This window comes from Triturus cristatus, chromosome 1_1, assembly GCF_964204655.1.
Source record: "Triturus cristatus chromosome 1_1, aTriCri1.1, whole genome shotgun sequence".
NCBI lineage: Eukaryota > Metazoa > Chordata > Amphibia > Caudata > Salamandridae > Triturus > Triturus cristatus.
The window spans coordinates 327,804,826-327,810,825 of NC_140579.1; the positions used below are offsets into that span (position 1 = coordinate 327,804,826).

General features: G+C 46.6%; 1 long non-coding RNA gene across 1 annotated transcript in view; it reads right to left on the minus strand.

Moving 5' to 3' along the window:
* The window catches only part of LOC146870184 (uncharacterized), a 63,127-nt gene extending 57,740 nt beyond the window's left edge, over positions 1-5,387 (minus strand). The window contains exon 1 of the long non-coding RNA XR_014969799.1: positions 5,339-5,387. This is a non-coding gene — a long non-coding RNA (uncharacterized LOC146870184). The remainder of the gene's footprint in view (positions 1-5,338) is intronic.
* Between the last annotated feature and the right edge of the window lie 613 nt (positions 5,388-6,000).

Sequence of the window (6,000 nt, forward strand, 5' to 3'; positions counted from 1 at the left end):
GCGATACTTGTATGGATTCCAAGGCGTAGCTTTTCCGGTAGAAATTTACTCGCTAAGGCACGATGCGACGAAATTCGGCCCGCTAACGAGCGGGGTGACAATTTCACCAGCGATGATCTGGGTTGGCTCTGCGACGCTATTCGCAGCAATTAAAATTTGGCACGCTAACGAGCGGTGCTATGATTTTGACTGGCTCTGCGACGATGTTCGCAGCAATAAAATTCTGCACGCTAACGAGCGGAGCGGGGATCTGGGTTGGCTCTGCGACGATGTTCGCAGCGACGAAATTCGGCCCGCTAACGAGCTGGGCAACGATTTCACCAGCGATGATCCAGCTCAGCAGCAGCAGGCTCTGCGACGATGTTCGCAGCGATAAAATTCTGCCCGCTAACAAGCGGAGCGACGGAAATTTTCTCGCTAAGCCGGCTGTGCGTGAAAAAGTGTAGATCCTTTGCTTCTTTCTTCTTGGTCAGCTTCCCAACAGCAGGCACCACTTCCAGAGGTCCCATAATTGGATCAAGCACTCTAGGAAGGGCAGAACTCACTCAGCAGAGTTCAGGAGGAAGCTGGGGGTGAAGTTCATTTGTTCCTGGGACTTCTTAACAGGAGGCCAGCTCTTCTCAGGCCCTTGGAGATCTCTTCAAGCAAGGGGATACAGCCAAAGCAAAGTCCTTCCCCTCTCCTTGGCAGCAAAGCAACTGCAGGTCAGCCCACAAACACACAGCAGGACAGTCCTTCCTCTTCAGTCTTCCAGCTTTCTCCTTGGCAGAGGTTCCTTCTTGATTCCAGGATGATCTAATCTTCTGTAGTCTGGGTACCAATACTTATACCCCAAAATCCTTTGTCCTCTGCAGGCAGAGGGGCCTTGGCCTAGTCAGAACCAGTTCTGGCCAGTCCTGGAGCACTCTGTTTGCTTGGTTTCTTCTTTCGTTTGAGAGAGAGGGGCAGGGTCGTCAGCCGCCCAGCAGGTGGTGGAGCCAGCATTGTGGAAGGCAGGCACAGCCCTATTCAGGCCCAGGTGCTACTCCTCCCACCCATCTACAGGGGAATTTCCCTATTCAGCCCTGGGCTGACTCATCCAGCCTCTGGGAGCCACCCCTGTCCCTGTCACTCACAAACCAGACAGTCAATTCACAAACAGGCCAAGGCACACAGAAAGGGCAGAAAAGGAAAACATCCACCTTCTAAAAAGTGCTATTTTCACACACAGGATTTAAAAACCATCCTTCCTAAAAGATGTGTTATTAAATTCTGAATTCAGGGATACCAGACTTTAGCTTTCTATCTGGCTCCTATGGGAAGATATGCAGGTAAACATTATACTCCGCATTCCCCGTTATAGCCTATGGGCAAGATAGCCTTTCAATAGTGAAAAACGAAAATGGCTGTAATTCACTACCAGAGCATGTCACCTACACCAATACATGCTCTACCTTTCACATACACTGCACCCTGCCCAGGGGGGTACCTAGGGCCTTCCATAGGGGTGTCCAATGTGTACAGAAAGGGAAGGGTTAAGCCTGGCCAGTGTGGACACTGGTCAGGTCAGCATGGCAGCTAGCAACTGCACCCAGGCACTGCAGTGGCAGGCCTATGACACCATTTTAGGGCTACTCATGTGGGTGGCACAATCAGTGCTGCAGGCCCACTAGTAGCATTTGCATCACCAGCCCTGCCACACTCAGTGCACTTTACTAGGGGCTGACAAGTGAAACAAATATGTCAATAATGGATAACCAATTACAATAACAATTTACGTAGGGAGCACTTGCACTTTGACACTGATCAGCAGTGGCAAAGTGCCCAAAGCATCTAAACCAGCAAAAACTAAATCCAGCATAGCGTCAAAAATACAGGAGGTAGAGGCAAAAAGTCAGGGGAAACCACGCCAAAGTTGCCAGGTCTAACAGTTTCCAAATGTGTAATGGTGGTGGAAGTGGTAGCAGGCTTGCTGCATATGTTATGTTAACGGGTTTTATAGAGCGCGACAGCTGCCTCAGCTAAGAGGCGTCCTGGCGCTGAGCAACAAAAGAGCCGTACACATAAAACACTAAAGGCGTACAGAGAAGGGAACAGAAATGTCTTAATGGCTTTCCTAAAATGAAAGTAGTTAGTAAGCCCATGAATGCGGGGCGGCAAATAATTCCACAGAATGGCAGCTCTATTGCGAAAAGAGCGCCCACCCACACGGACTCTTCTCACCCGGGGAATCACTACCAGACCTTGTCCCATAGATCAAAGTGATCATGTAGGAGTGTAAGGTAGAAGAAGGTCAGACAGAATTTGGGGAGATGCCAATTTCAGAATTTTTAAGGCAATACACAATGCCTTAAACTCAATTCGCCTGCCTACAGGCAGCCAGTGAAGGCGGCGAATTGCACTGGTCACTGAACAGGTTCTGCGCAAGCCCAAAAGAGATCTTACGGCCGCATTCTGGACTCTCTGTAGCCTCTGAATTTCAGATTTGTTCGCTCCCAGGTACAGCGAGTAGGCATAATCCAGCCTGGACAAAATCAGGGCCTGAATAATGATCTGTCTGGTCGAAGCATCAAAAAAGGCCAGAATAGATTTGAGCTCGCGCAGCAGACCGAAACAGGTTCCTGCCACCCTTTTTGTCTGAATCTGGAAGCTAAGTGAGTTGTCCATCCAAACCCCTAGGTTCTTCACTACAGGCTTAGGCATAGGGGCCACATCCAGACTCTTAAGCCACCACAGTTCACTCCAGCAGTAATGGTTCCCTCCCTCCAACAACACCTCAGACTTGTTGGTATTCAGTTGAAGGCAGTTGGCGGACATCCACTCGGCGATCGCTGAGAGGTCGCCCTGAAATTTCCTGGCGTCCTGCTCGGGGTCACTCGAGAGAGCCACCACCAACTGACTGTCGTCGGCATAGGAAACCATGGTTAGCCCTCTGCTCCTGGCTACATCCGCTAGAGGCTGAACATAAAGGCCCTGTTGGACCCCCTGGCCAATAGGAAAAACACCAGAAGCAGCCACCTGAAACATCCTATCAGCAAGAAAGGAGGACAGCCACCCAAGAGCCAGGCCAAGAACATCAGGAGACCTGTCTTCCAAGAGGTAACGAACATCAGCAAAATGCTTAACTAATGAGCGACAGTTAAGCAAAAATACAGTCACCGAAGAACGGGGGGGGGTTATTAGCTCCAATCGGGACTAACGATGAAAAACCGCAGCATAAGCACCCAAATGGGCCCTCCAAAACATCCAGCCGAGGTTGTGAGCACTTCGTTACCTACCTCCCAATTGCAAGCAGCTCAGACTGAGAGTAGGCGTTCCTCGGTCCAGCTGGACTGGCAGCATGTCCGGCGTCCGGCGGCAGACCGGCGCGGACAGGCGCAGATGGGCTTGCCTTTGGCGCGCCACCGGCGCGCCCGCTGCGCTGCCGAGCACCTATGGTGAATTTAACCATGCCCCCAGGAAGCGGAAATGAGGGGAGGGGGGAGGAGCCATGTCCCTCAGCCGGGAACCGGCAGCCAACCAAGCCCAGAACTGGTTCAACGTGCAACAATCAGCAAAGTGCAGGAAGAACAAAGATGCGTAACGGTAAGCCTCATTTAATATGTAAAACAAACAATGCGGAGAAACAAAGGAGAGCAAAAGTTAAAAACGAGCGTTCTCTTATCCCAAAGTCGCTTCTAAAAATATTTAAAATAGCAGCCTTACAATTTTGCGTGCTGCCCTCTGGAGCAATGAAGAATGAAGGAATCCCACTCCCACCCAGGTGAACTGCAACTGTATGATTAATCCGAAGGATTATTCATCGCAGGCAACAAAATTAAAATTAAAACTGAGTTAGTGGGTGATATATTATTACATCATAGCTTTACAAAGAATTGTGGGCAGACTAGAGACTACTACACAACAAAGAATACCTTTTAGTGAAAATATACCAAGCAATACTAAATTATTCAGAGCAATGGTCAGTTAGTATTTTAATTAAAACTAAAGTTATGAATTACAAAAATTGTGAAGTGGACTCAAAGTTTGCTTTGGACAAGGTTAAGCGTTTACGCAACACAATGCCTAAATGATGATGCTGATGAATGATGTTCTTCAATATCTAAAAATATCGATCACTTTTTATGCATGGATTGGTGAATAGGGCCAGTGTGGGCTATTGTTGAAGTAATAGAGCTGAAGATCCTGCATAGATTTGGTGTTGCTTTTAATACATCGATCCCACCAAGTGTGTGATCAATTAATGGTGTAAATTATTAAGCCACAACTCAATAATAATAATAATCCACATTTGTAAAGCCGAAACAATCACCCGTATGGGTCTCTAGGCACTGGGGGCCGTCGGGAAGATAAAGCAAGCTATTGCCCAGAGTCACATGGTGCTGGGCTAATCTGCCGCCGGCGCCGGGGATCGAACCGTGAACCCAGATTCTGGAGTCAGTTGCCCTGGCCACGGCGCCACACCTCTTCTCCCAATCACATATGCCAAGGGAAGAGTGCTAGGGGAGTGATGAATGGATAGGAAAGGGGATTTGGGGAAAGGAGTGACAAAAATAAAACTACACAAAGACAATATTGAACTGGGTGTTGAGCTGCCAGCCATTATCAATCTGTTGTCTGAGGAAACAAAGGAATAACTATGAGACAGTTACATTGAATACATTACTAACAGTCCATCAGCCCATAGAAACCGATGTTATTATATTAGTGTATGTCTAAATGTTCTGTCACCTAGGTTTGAAAAATAGTAAATACAAATTATGTAGGAGTGAAGCGAACACTTATAGTTTCAAAAAAATATTTATAAAAAGAAAAATGGTACTGTATTGCCAAAGTGGGAGAGGCATCTGCATTCTTCTTGGATTGCCCGTCACTCTTGGGTGCCTGCCTAGCTGAAGTGCTAGGTAAGGTAAGCATAGGTGTTAACGTGCTTTTACCTTTTCTGCAGGAGATGAGAAGACCTGTAGATTGTAAAACAGAAATATTGTAGAATCAAGTAGAAGGACAGAAGGTAAGCTGCATGAGGAGTGTACTAAGAAGACTCTGAGACAGAGCAAGAGCATAGTCATTTGCAATCATTCACTTTATGACTGATGTGTGATCAATTAAGTGAGAGAAATTACAACAATCACAGACAAGGGCTGCATGCATGGGGATGATAAAACTCGCAACTGTCATGATCATTATCATAACAATTAGCCTAGTGTGTACATAATGTGATGATGTGACATCGTCATCGCATGTCTGTCTCCAGTTACCTACAATGCCAGGCAACCCAACCAACCACATAGTTTCAAATTTGAGCTAGCCAACATACACTCAGCAGCACTGCATTTCCCAAATCAAATATTCAATGTACCTCTCACCAGTCACATAGGCCTCTTAGAGTCATCACCATGTTGATTTCTATGAAGGTGATAATTTCCTTCTTCTTGCAGTTGTTGAAGTGGTCACACCCTTAGTCCTTCTATGAGCCTCTTGATTACGAGAAACAAATATGTCCACCGCCATACAGAATCCAGTTCTGACCCAAATGAGAGAGGTCGACCTGTAGCACAATGCTGTAGATGATCAACAAGAGAAAAATTGAATAATTTTTGGTGTAGACTAGATTTGTGTTTGTTAGCTAAATGGACTGGTCGGGTCCTTGATGAGTATGATCCAGACTAACAAATCTGGGAAAGGGGCAGAAAAAAATTCACCTTCGGGAATTTTTTTTATCACCCATTAGGCCACCAACATTATAAATAATCACAAACGCATTCAAGCTTAATAATTATAGTTGAACACCCACTCTCACTGTCTGCCACCGCATGAATTATCTCAGTATACTCACAAACAACTGTCACTCATTAGTGCGTTACTTACCTGGTCCAATTCAAGCACGGTGGTATATTGCCAATCCTATTTGATTCACGAAACACACATTAGCCATTCTTGTTAATCAAATATTGTGGGGCATCCTACTAGGGTATTAAAGAAAGGATAGGCATGGGGTGGGGGGCAGGTATTGTCTCTTCA